The following is a 13,472-nucleotide window of genomic DNA, read 5'->3' as shown; positions in this document are numbered from 1 at the left end:
CCAAAATGATTAGGAATCTCAAAAATAATCTAAGCCCTTTTCGAGGACAAACTATATCCAATAAGATTTTTTTAACAGAAAATTTACATCTATTAGGTACATTACAAATTATTTACTAAATTTATTATTTATGTCGGAAGTGTTTAATTATTCTTATGAGTTGAATTAGATTCGTGAACGATAAGTTTAAAACCACCTTGACTCAATTTCAAGTTCAAAACTCAAATTTTTTTTTGTAAAGTTTTTTTTTTTTTTTTTTGTAAATATTTGAATCCATCCAAATTCAGTTTCAATTACATTCTGTAAAGTGTTAAACGTGTGTTCTTAACAAATATTTGTAGTCTTATATGTAAATATTAAATCTGTTTAGGTACAACTCATTAAAATAATATTTTTCTGTCTCATATTCTTGCTATTCAAACAAATGGGAAGTGTTTTTTGTTTCGTAGGGGCAAATTATGAAAAAAATACTTCCTGAAATATAGTTTTTATGACTCAAATAAAACTAAGGAAAACCTAATAACCTAATATTTTTATTAAAATTCCTTGATTTCATAAATTCTTTTAAAACCTTCTTCAGTTTTGATAAAAAAAAAAAACAATCAAATTTTGTTCTTTTTAAAACTTTTAACTTTTGAGTAAACATAATTTCAGTCGAACCTGTATTTTTTTGTTTGTGGTTTCCATTGTTACTTCAGCTATTAATAGTTGGATGAGTTTAATTTTAAACCATTCAATTATCAAGTCTTCTCTTAAAAAAAAGCAATAATGAACTTTAAAATTATATGCTTTTTCCTTTTCGTGAGCCTAGTCTGCATTGTTCCGCAGACAGAAGGATTTTTCTGGATGAAGAAATGCAGATGGTTCCCACATAAGTGTCGCACATCAACAACTAGTACAACTTCAACAACATCAACAACAACAACAACTACACCATCTGGATGATTTGGGAAACCGACGAAGTTACGAATACCAGAGTAGCGGGCGACAGAGTAACGAGCGTCAAAGTTACGCGAAACCGAAGTTACGAAAAACTAGAGTTACGAATTCTAAAGTTATGTTAAGTGATTTTTGGGTTGGCGAAAATTGCGAGGAACGATATGGAATTATGGAAATACAAACAAGAGATTAACATTTTTCTCATTGGTCAGAACTAAATGAGTTAAGCGAAATTGGGTGTTATTTAATCCTGTAAAATTTTGATTGGATAGGTGTAGATATACAAAGTGGATATTACAAAATACGCTATGAATAATTATATTAATTAATAGAAAAAAAAAAATACGTAGGTGCAATATTAGTTGGACAAATAAGAAGTTAATTTCAATTATGTCCCCCAAACTTACATAGGTATACTTATGTTTTTTTTTTCTATTTCAACGTTTTTGCGATCTTCTCACAAACACAAAACCATATATGTATATCTATACCTATCCAATCAAAATTTTACAAGATTAAATAACACCCATTTTCGCTTAACTCATTTAGTTCTGACCAATGAGAAAAATGTTAATCTCTTGTTTGTATTTCCATAATTCCATGTCGTTCCTCGCAATTGTTGCCAACCCAAAAATCACATGTCATAGCTTAACATAACTTTAGAATTCGTAACTCTAGTTTTTCGTAACTTCGGTTTCGCGTAACTTTGACGCCCGTAACTCTGGTATTCGTAACTTCGTCGGTTTATCATATCACCATTAGGTATGAGTTTTATGATGAATAATTATTATCCGTTATATTAAGTTTTACAATAAAAAGGTCACGAAGATAAGAACAATAATATATTTTGTTTCATTTCAAAGTTAGTAAGAGAGAAAATACTAGACTGATTCAAAAAAAATTTTTTTTCTTTTGTTCAAAGCATTGTTGAAAATATTGTTGGAAATGACGACAAAAAAATACTGTAAAAGTTTCAGCCCTTAATGTTAACATTTAGTACCGCCGCATTGCAATTTTCTATTTCCCATACGATTTATATGGGAAAGATTGTGTATTTGTGTTTAGAATTTTGTATCTTTTTAATGGCTCATCAAAAAGGCTAGATTTAATCATTTTCTTGTATAAAATTGAACGCTCTACAAGATTGCATCTATGAAATTAAAAAAAAAAACAAAAAAACGGACGCGAAAAATTAATTAAAATAATTTTTAGTTGAAAAAATGAATAATTCGAATTTATTGAAAAAATCTAATATGATAGTTTTAGGGGTTTGTGAGTTATATAAAAGGATCTGTGAAACCAAAACACAACATAGAATACAAATATTCGAAAATTTTGCCAAATTTTTTGAAAAACATAATAATTTCGTCAAAAAATCGTAAAAAAAATTAGAAAAAATTACTTTTTATATTTTAAAGTTGAATAACTTCGAAACGCGGGGGTAAATCAAAAAAATTAATAAGAGCTTTTTTGTAGAGCGGACTATTTTATAAAAGAAAATGATTTTGTCAAGCCTTTTGGATGAACCATTAAAAAGAAAATTCTAAACACAAATACACAATCTTTCCCATACAAATCGTATGGGAAATAGAAAATTGCGATGCGGCGGTACTAAATGTTAACATTAAGGGCTGAAACTTTTACAGTATTTTTTTGTCGTCATTTCCAACAATATTTTCAACAATGCTTTGAACAAAAAAAAAAAAAAATTTTTTTGAATCAGTCTAGAAAATACCCAAAATAATTAAAGGAAAAAGCTAAAACTCAATATTGAACAAAAACCAAAAATCCTTAATTTTTTAATACAAAAATATAAAATTTTACTCAATCTTGTATTATTTGATATAGAAATATTATACATTGCAAGTATTAAATTTAAATAATAGTTCGGTGTTGCCTCATATGTAACCTAAATTTATGTGCAAACTGCCCCAGAATTTTTAACAGTGTGGAAAAATGAGAAAAAACTGTAAGTTGTACAAGTTGAATGAATGAGGGTTATGCCACTCCTATGTACTCTCGATGCCTCAATTATGCAGTTTCATAAACTTAAATCTACTAGTAGGTAGAATAAATAAAAAGTCAAATTTATTTTTCATGTTTTATTGATTATAACTTTTATTGAAATTAATTGTGATGAATAATAAGTTATAATAATGACAACTTAAATATTTTAATTTTATTTAGAGTAGGTAGAGAAACAATCCCTGAAAATGATCAAGAAGCATCAACCAGATGGTGCAGCAGTTGTTGTTGTTGTTGATGTTGTTGACGTTGTTGATGTTGTACTGGTTGTTGATGTACGACACTTATGTGGGAACCATCTGCATTTCTTCATCCAGAAGAATCCTTCCGTCTGTGGGACAATGCACATAAGGCTGACGAAAAGCAAGAAGAATACAATTTTAAAATTCATAGTTAATTTGATTTGACCGTTGAAAAAAGACTGGATGAAGAAGATTGTTTAAATTGCTCTTTATATACTCATCAAGACTGTTTTAAAAACCCCTAACCTTTTTGGAGGCCAAACTAGTTTTTTAAGATATCAACTTAAAACATATCTTACAACATTACATTACACAATATTTCAAATAAAAAATTATCTGTTATTATTTCAACCAAATACAGATTAACTTTTCTTCTTATTTCTGTGCGGAAGTGTATTATTTTACTTTAGAGCGGAAACGAACTAGTGAACGATAAATAATTTCAAGTTTTTCTTGACTTATTGTTTACAGTGTAAATATTTGAATCTAAAAAAATAAAGTTTTATTTACCTGCTGTAAACTGTATAACTATCAAGCAAATATTTGTAATAAACACTTGCTTGTAATCTCTTGTCAATATTTATTCTGTTTCAAGCTAATTACAAGATTGTCTTTCTTATATTCTTTCTATTAAAATGAATTTGAGCTTTTTCAACTTCCTCAAACTTAGTTAAATTACTAACCTACTATTCTTATCAAAAGCCCTTGATACTCAATCACAATAAAATCATTCACTCTTTTGGTTTTTAATAAAAAAAAGAGATTAGGTACTTCCGCAAAACGCAAAGAGTTATTTTGAACTAACTTACTTTTTATTTCTTGTTTTTTGTTTACAAGTACCTTGAAAAACATAAGATTATATTCTTAGTTGGGAATTATCTTCCAAGATGACTTGAACTATAAATAGTTGAAATATTACAATTTTTAAACAGTATCAAGTCTTGTCTTCACTTGTCTTAAAGTCACTTTCAATTTAGTCACTTTTAATCAACAATATGAATTTTAAAATAGTATTCTTCTTCCTATTTGTGACCCTAATGTGCATTGTTCCGCAGACAGAAGGATTTTTCTGGATGAAAAAATGCAGGTGGTTCCCCCATAAGTGTCGTACATCAACCACCAGTACAACATCAACAACCTCAACAACATCAACAACAACAACTTCTGCACCATCTGGTTGATGCTTCCTGATCATTTTCAGGGATTGTTTCTCTACCTACTCTAAATAAAATTTAAACAATTAAGTTGTCATCATTATTAAGTTATTATTAAATATAAATAAAACATAAAACAAAAAAGAAGGCTTTTATTTATTTAATCAGTCTATCAAAATTTCTGTCAAACATCAACAACCAGCACCAACCAGTTCATAAAAGGATATTTTCAATTTAAAACGAAGTATATCATTTAATTTTGTGTACACCAAAGAAATGAAAATCCTTTGAGCCGATTTTTCAAATATTTACGTTTTATATGAAATAAAATGCACAACTGGATCGCACGTACTTGTTGTTATGCTTTATATAAAAAAAAAATGGATAATTTGATTTTATTTAAGATTTTCTGATGATGCAAAAAATACAAAAAAATATCTATCCTGAAATTCCAAAATCTTGAAAATCCAAAATCTTGAAAATCCAAAATCCAAAATCCAGAAAGACCAAAATCACGAAAATAAAATAGAAAATGTTAAAAACTCTTTAAAATTAACTGAGCCTTTAATTAAAAACATAAAATAAAACACGGGTTGGGGTCGAAATTCTGTATGTTGCAAAATTCTGTATTCAAAATACTGTATGCCAAAATACTGTAGGTATGTCAAAATTCTGTATGTGCAAAATGCTGTATGAGCAAAATTCTGAAAGTCAAAATTATGTACAGCAAAATTCTGGTTGGTCAAAATACTGTATTTCAAAATTCTGTACATCAAAATTCTGTATATCAAAATTCTGTAAAAATGCCGTAAAAAATATCGTTTTGATAATGTTTTTACGCGCGTAAAACGATATTTTTTACAGCATTTTTACAGAATTTTGAAATACAGATATATTTAAAAGAGGGTTTACCTACTATGAATTTCTAAGAGATCAACTTAATAAAGAGGCAAGCTTCTAATGCTGATTAATCTAGGTACTTTATTAGGAGCTACGGTAAAAAGAGAGAGAAAACAAAACTACACTTATTTAAAAAAACAATCTGAATTAAACCACGTTGCATACCTGAAACGGATTGAAAAAAAAATTAAATTTATTTGATTTTGAAATTTTTTTTGTAAAATGTATTTTGTATGTTTAAGAAAAGTTTGATTTGTGTTCCTAGAATTGATTTACTTTTTTACTTTAATAATTATGTTTGTATAAAATTACAACTTTACTGTCAATAATTATATTTAAAGCTACTGTTTCGTGTTTTTTTATCAAAGAAAATTTCTTTAAAAATACTGTATTGAAAATACAGTATTTTGACGTACAGAATTTTGTATTTACAGTATAATGACGTACAGAATTATGGTCTTACAGTATTTTGACCCTACAGAATTTTGTCGTACAGAATTTTGACAAGCGGAATTATGACCCGCTCCCATAAAACACCAGTTAATAGTGGAGTGCCTTAAGATTTATGCATCTGAATCCAGGGAATCTGTAAAACGAGTAGGTATTAGGCTGCATTATTAAAAGGTCAAAGATGAAAGTTAAAAAACAAATTTCACCGCTCTCGATTACAACAATTTTTAAGAACCGTTTACTGAAAAATATGTCATTCCGTATGAAATCGTTCAATCGGAATTGCTGTCTCATTTTAGATTTTGCACAAACTTTGTCAGGATGTTCTCAAGGTCTGAAAAGGAAGCAAATCCATGATGACTGAATTTAAAGTTGCGTAGTTTCCCCGCTACCTGCATTCGAACTTTTGGAAAACGTCATTTTTATGTTATTATAGTTTGGCTTCCAAAAATGCCGTTTCAAACAAATAGAAAAATAAAGGTTTACCTATTTTGTTTTTTTTTTTTTTTCCCTTTTTGGGGTTTTAATTGCGACCTATAACGTTTGGTAAAGCTAGTCGCACTGATTACAAAACGTTATATAAAAAGTCCCTAACACCCCCGAAATCTGGAGTTAGGGGCAAAAAAACAGGTTTTCGGACCTTCACCCATTGAAAAAATTCTATCAAATTTTTAACCATTTTTTACCCTTTTCAACAATGTATAAAACATGTGATTCGGTTAAACCATCTAGAATTTATAAGCTGTCAAAGTTCAAAAATTCCATTTTTTGGTAATTTGCCCTACTTCGACATCAATTTAAAGTACATTATGTTTTCAAAACAACATGCTGTTTTAAAAATATATTCTTATAGTACCTACAGGTAAAATAGTACATAAAATCATGAAATAAAAAAAAAATTGTTGCACTAATGAAACTTGGTAAAAAGTTTGCTTTTGGGATAAGAACCAAGGACAAAAAGTCTATAAAAAAAAGTTGGGTGTTTAACTTAAGTATAAACGTTTAATTTAATTTCTGTTATAAATGAAACATTTTTACCAATTTTCATTGGTGTAACAATTTTTTCACAGTTTTTGTGGTACTAATTCCAAATTTCACCAATTCTTTAAAAAACACCCTTTTACTCAAGATAATTCTGCAATTTTTATAGATTCTTATTTTCTATTCTAGATGGTTTAACCGAATCACATGTTTTATTAATTGTTAAAAAGGGTAAACATTTGATAGAATTTTTTCAATGGGTGAAGGTCCTCAATTAAAACCCCAAAAATGCCAAAAAAGAAATAAAATAAACCTTTATTTTTCTATTTGTTTGAAACGGCATTTTTGGAAGCCAAACTAAAATAATATAAAAATGACGTTCAAATCTTAACACACTCCACTATTAACTGGTGTTTTATTTTATGTTTCAATTAAAGTCTCAGTGAACAGATAATTTTTAAGAGTTTTTAACATTTTCTATTTTATTTTCGTAATTTTGGCCTTTCTGGATTTTGGATTTTCGGGATTCTGGGTTTTCGTGATTTTGGGTTTTCAAGATTTTGGAATTTCAGGATAGATACTTACTGGGTTTTAAGTTTTTTGATTTTTAAGTTTTGTATTTTTTGCATTATCAGAAAATCTTGAATAAAATCAAATTATCCATTTTTTATATATAAAGCATAACAACAAGTACGTGCGATCCAGTTGTGCATTTTATTTCATATAAAACGTAAATATTTGAAAAATCGGCTCAAAGGATTTTCAATTCTTTGGTGTACACAAAATTAAATGATATACCTCGTTTTAAATTGAAAATATCCTTTTATGAACTTGTTGGTGCTGGTTGTTGATGTTTGACAGAAATTTTGATAGACTGATTAAATAAATAAAAGCCTTCTTTTTTGTTTTATGTTTTATTTATATTTAATAATAACTTAATAATGATGACAACTTAATTGTTTAAATTTTATTTAGAGTAGGTAGAGAAACAATCCCTGAAAATGATCAGGAAGCATCAACCAGATGGTGCAGCAGTTGTTGTTGTTGTTGATGTTGTTGATGTTGTTGAGGTTGTTGATGTTGTACTGGTGGTTGATGTACGACACTTATGGGGGAACCACCTGCATTTTTTCATCCAGAAAAATCCTTCTGTCTGCGGAACAATGCACATTAAGGTCACAAAAAGGAAGAAGAATACAATTTTAAAATTCATATTGTTGATTAAAAGTGACTGAATTGAAAGTGACTTTAAGACATATGAAGACAAGACTTGATACTGTTTCAAAAATTGTAATATTTCAATTATTTATAGTTCAAGTCATCGTGGAATATAATTTCCAACTAAGAATATAGGTATAATCTTATGTATTTCAAGGTACTCGTAAACAAGCAATAACAAGTCAGTTAAGTCAAGTCAAAAAAGATTGAAGGACTTAATTGTGATTGAGTATCAAGGGCTTTTGATAAGAATAGTAGGTTAGTAGTTTAACTAAGTGTGAGGAAGTTGAAAAAGCTCAAATTAATTTGAATAGAAAGAATATGAGAAAGACAATCTTGTAATTAGCTTGAAACAGAGTAAATATTGACTAGAGATTACAAGAAAGTGTTTATTACAAATATTTGCTTGATAGTTATACAGTTTCCAGCAGGTGAATGAAGCTATATTTTTTTACATTCAAATATTTACACTGTAAACAAATTTTGAGCTTAAAATTATAAGTTCAGAAAAACTTGAAATTTTTTATCGTTCACTAGTTCTTTCCGCTCTAAAGTGAAATAATACACTTCCGTACAGAAATAAGAAGAAAAGTAAATTTGTATTTGGTTGAAATAATAAAAGATAATTCTTTATTTGAAACATGTGTAATGTAATGTTGTATAAGATATGTTTCAAGTTGATATCTTAAAAATTAGTTTGGCCTCCAAAAAGGTTAGGTAAGGGTTTTTAAAACAGTCGTGATGAGTATATAAAGAGCAATTTAAACAATCTTCTTCATCCAGTCTTTTTTCAACTGTCAAATCAAATTAACTATGAATTGTAAAATTGTATTCTTCTTGCTTTTCGTCAGCCTTATGTGCATTGTTCCACAGACGGAAGGATTCTTCTGGATGAAGAAATGCAGATGGTTCCCGAACAAGTGTCGTACATCAACAACCAGTACAACATCAACAACCTCAACAACATCAACAACAACAACTGCTGCACCATCTGGTTGATGCTTCTTGATCATTTTCAGGGATTGTTTCTCTACCTACTCTAAATTAAATTTAAACAATTAATTTTTTATTATTATTAAGTTATTCTTAAATATAAAAAAGACATAAAACAAAAAAAAAAAAAAAACTCTTATTTATTGAATTAATTTTGAAAAATCTGTGATAGACTAAAAAAACCATGCATGCAAGTAGGTACGTACACCTCGTGGTCCTACAGTTTTTAATGAGGTACTAAATTTAATTTAAATGGGACGGTTATTTCGTCAACGCAAAAACTATTGACTTTTAAATTTTTTTTGTATCAAAAATGTTACGCATACGCCGCAGTGACCCACCATTATATGTAAGATATTTACTAAGTTCTAACTTTTCACTGCTTGTATTTTTATGTACGAAGCTATCTAATAGAAAATGGTAACTACATAATATTATATGTATACCTAGTCACATTACAAATACATATATTCTACTTATGTATCACCCATGAAACCGACCTCTAATTATATACTTTATTAAATATGTGGCAACATACACCTGCTTTAAAGCTTGACCAAAACATACGCAGCAATTAGTCACAAACAGTCGTACCTAGTAGGTATATACATGTGACATAAGTCGCACTTCCTGGAAACTTCACAACGAAGCGAAAAAATTATACCATTTTAACAAAACCACAACAAGTGACATTCCGGAAATATGCTCATTAACCAGTAACATAATGCAAAATTATTGTTGTGGTATAGTTTTGGGAGCACCCAACTTAATTATTATTATTAAGTTATATAGTTAGGTGAAACCATACCATGAGGTATGAAGGTATAATGAGGCAGAAGGCTAAAATTTTGATATTGGGAGTTGCGCAATGACGTCGCAATGTGGACCGTTTGTGCAAAAGTGCTTGCAATATGAATATAATTCAAAACTGTTAAGATCACTGGATTCACAAATGTTTGGAATCAATTTTATTAAATTTGGATATATAGTTAAGTTTTTTTTTCAAATTTTCTTCTTTGTTTTGGATGAAAAAACTAGGTAAGGGGTTTCCAAACGCTGTATGTTTCTTATTTCTTAATATTTATTTCCAATTATTTAGATCGAAAAAAAATGTACTAAATTTCTGATTGTTTAATTTAATTTTTTTTTTCAATTGAATTATTTGAAATCAATGTCAAATAAGTAAAATATTTCATTCGTCTCCATTAAAAACCTTCACAAATGGATTTTTTACGATGGTATATTTATGTACCATTATGTTTATCAGTTATCACCTTAGTTAAAACTTTTTACATTATTATTTTCTGAAATACCTACCTTTTACCTACCGGTGTTACAAAAATGAGGTTTTAAAATATACGCGGGCGGAGACCTATCACGTTTTGTAGAGCTAGTCGCACTGATTATAAAACGGTATTTAAAAAGTCCCTAACACCCCCAAAATCTGGTGTTAGAGGCAAAAAACGGTTTTTTATCTTCACCCATTGAAAAAAATCTAGCTTCGTTAAATTTTTACCCGGGTTGGGGTCAAAATTCTGCCGGGGTCAAAATTCTTTTGTCAAAATTCTGCTTTCAAAATTCTGCTTTACAAAATTCTGCTTTCAAAATTCTGCTTTTCAAAATTCTGTTTTTTCAAAATTCTGTTTTTCAAAATTCTGCTTCTCATTATTCTGCTTTTCAAAATTCTGCAAAAAATTAAAAAAGGGTTTGGAAAATGTTAAAAAGCGCGCGCTTTTTAACATTTTCCAAACCCTTTTTTAATTTTTTGCAGAATTCTGTAAAATCATCTTTTTGAAAAATTATCTGCTTATTTGATTACTTACCTACATAATTTGTCATTTTTTAAATGCGAATTAATTTTTGTTTTATAAATGAATAAATTTGAAAATATTAAGAAAAGGTTTTTAATATTAAACATTTCCGAAAATAACTAAAATTTATTAATTTATCAAATAAAGATGAATATTCAAAAATTTGAATAAGAAAAGGAATATACAACATCGGTTCCAATTAGTATACATATTTTATTTGAAAGAAAGTCAGTATATGCATTTCAAAAAATATTTGCGACACTTAAATAAAAAAATTTAGGAAAGTACCAATGTTGAATTACATTAATGAGGTGTATTTTTCTTTAGCCAGCGCATATGCTATAAAAAAAAAAAACAGAATTAGCAGAATTTTTTTGTTCAAATATAATGCTGGCAGAATTTTGAAAAGCAGAATTTTAAAAAGCAGAATTTTGAAAAACAGAATAGAAAAAAAGCTGAATTTTGAAAAACAGAATTTTCGCTGAAAAAGCAGAATTTTGAAATGCAGAATTTTGAAGCCAGAATTTTGACCCGATCCCTTTTTACCCATTTTCTATTTTTTTACAGTTTCTGATAGGAGATAAATATACCTTTTCAACAATGTATAAAACAGGTAACTCGGTTAAACCACCTAGAATTTATAAGCTGTCAAAGTTAAAAAATTCCATTTTTTTGTCATTTATCCAACTTCGACGTCAAATTAAAGTATATGTTTTCACAACAGCATGCTGTTTTAAAAACATATTCTAAAATAATATTTATTTCCAAATCAAACGAGGTATTTTTTATGAAAATCAGTTTAAAATTGGCTTCGAAAAAAAAAATTTTCGATTTGAACCCAGATACAGAAATTCGAACTTTTAGGTATGGAACAAAAATTTTGTTTTGGCACGTAGTAGGATAACTTGGACGCCAGGATTTGATAACAGGTTTTTGTAGAGGAGTTCAATACAAACATTTTTTTCTTTGGGAGGGGGTCTATCTCCCCCCGTTTAGGTGGGAGGGGCAGTTTTCAAAAAAAAAATTATCATACATATATTTATCTCCTATCAGAAACTGTGAAAAAATGGAAAATGGGTAAAAATTTGACGAAGCTAGATTTGTTTCAATGGGTATGGGTGAAGGTAAAAAAAACCGTTTTTTGCCCCTAACTCCAGATTTTGGGAGTGTTAGGGACTTTTTAAATACCGTTTCGTAATCAGTGCGACTAGCTCTACAAAACGTGATAGGTCTCCGCCCGCGTATATTTTGAGTGTTACACCGTGTTATTTTTTGAAACTCATAATTTTCATAGCCTTGAAAATTTCCTTCAATATAAAAAAAATGAAGCGATATCTTCATTCGTTTAGAATAATAATAATTTAATAATTTTGCAAGCAAAAAAATCAAAACGGGCCACTGTGCTTCGTTTTCATGCAATCGAAAAGGTAACGTTTTACATTTACAATAATAATTAAAAAAAAAAAAAAAAAACATTCATCTTGTGAAAAATAAATTTGTCAGATGTGGGGTTCGAACCCACGCTCCCTCTCGGGAACCAGAGCTTAAATCTGGCGCCTTAGACCGCTCGGCCAATCTGACTTGAAATAAATGATGTTCAATTTCATTTACAAATCATTTCACATAAACAAAAAAAGTAAAAATGAAATTGTATTGAACTTTTCATGGTCATCGACTCTTACCTTTTGATGTAATTTTTTGTACCTCACTACATCATTTGTATAAACAAATTTTTAATTACAAACCACCCTTCTCTCTGAAGCCCACCCACAGAAATAAAATCATTCCCTGGATAGAAAATAACTTTCTGACATCATCGGCGGATTATCATATGGCCATCAGACCATTTGCCAAAAGATTGCTTTTGGTTTATTTAACCCATTTGGACAAAAATAATTTATTACAGCCCTCATCGTGCATCCGTTCTGAACTTATTTCACTGTTGCGTCCGAACCAGAAAGGTGTAACTAATCCGTGTGTCTGAAAAAGGTATATCTATCTGCTGCAGCATGCAGATATAGAAATTGTGAGAAGACAAAAGGGGGTGTGGTGGTATGGCCTTTGTTCGTTCATTCGACTTTCGACAGTGATTTCATTTTAGGGTAAGAACCCTGGGTTTACAATTGCAACCCTTATGGGGCAGACATTTCACAATAAATTTGTCATAAATCTGACTTTTCCATCCCAGTATTAAAAGAAACCATGTAGATTTTTAGCAAAGGGATGATATTTTTTTTTTTGTAGGTATTCTATCTAAAGGTGGTTTTTGAAGTGCGCATAAAAGACCATGATGATTATTATGTGAAGAGATGAATGAATAGAGAGGGCGATTGGGTGTGCATTGTGCACGGTTAAGGTGAGTAAGGATATTAAAGCTTTGCTCTCGTGCTGCGACGAAGTGTGCTGGCTTCTGATAGTACTATGGATGCTTTAAACAATGTTCGTGCAATGAAAACAGTTGTGAATTTCATTGCAAATGGTTTTGGCTATATTGTAATAGAAGGTTTTATTGTGCGCGAAAGGACAATGACGAAGAGTGTTATGTATTGTTTCATATTGCCGCCTGTTGCGACACACAAAACACAATCTAATGTAACAATAAAATTTGACTTTGATTGCGATTTGCATCATGTCGTCGAGGGTTGAATTTGAATCGAGATCTTTAATATTGTCTATAGACTGAATTAGAGGTGGGATTTCAAATCATAAATAAAATAGATATTTTTAGATAAGAAGGAAGAATATTGGTAATGTATAAT

At 29.3% G+C, this 13,472-nt stretch overlaps 1 non-coding gene across 1 annotated transcript; it reads right to left on the bottom strand.

Annotated features, from left to right (window-relative positions):
• Positions 1-12,210: 12,210 nt before the first annotated feature.
• Positions 12,211-12,294, bottom strand: Trnal-uaa (transfer RNA leucine (anticodon UAA)). Its single transcript has one exon. It is a non-coding gene; the product is annotated as a tRNA-Leu (tRNA).
• Between the last annotated feature and the right edge of the window lie 1,178 nt (positions 12,295-13,472).

Source organism: Episyrphus balteatus, chromosome 3, assembly GCF_945859705.1.
Source record: "Episyrphus balteatus chromosome 3, idEpiBalt1.1, whole genome shotgun sequence".
In the NCBI taxonomy this organism is placed as follows: domain Eukaryota; kingdom Metazoa; phylum Arthropoda; class Insecta; order Diptera; family Syrphidae; genus Episyrphus; species Episyrphus balteatus.
Note: the sequence above shows the minus strand (reverse complement) of the source record. Positions and strands in the feature narration are given on the sequence as shown.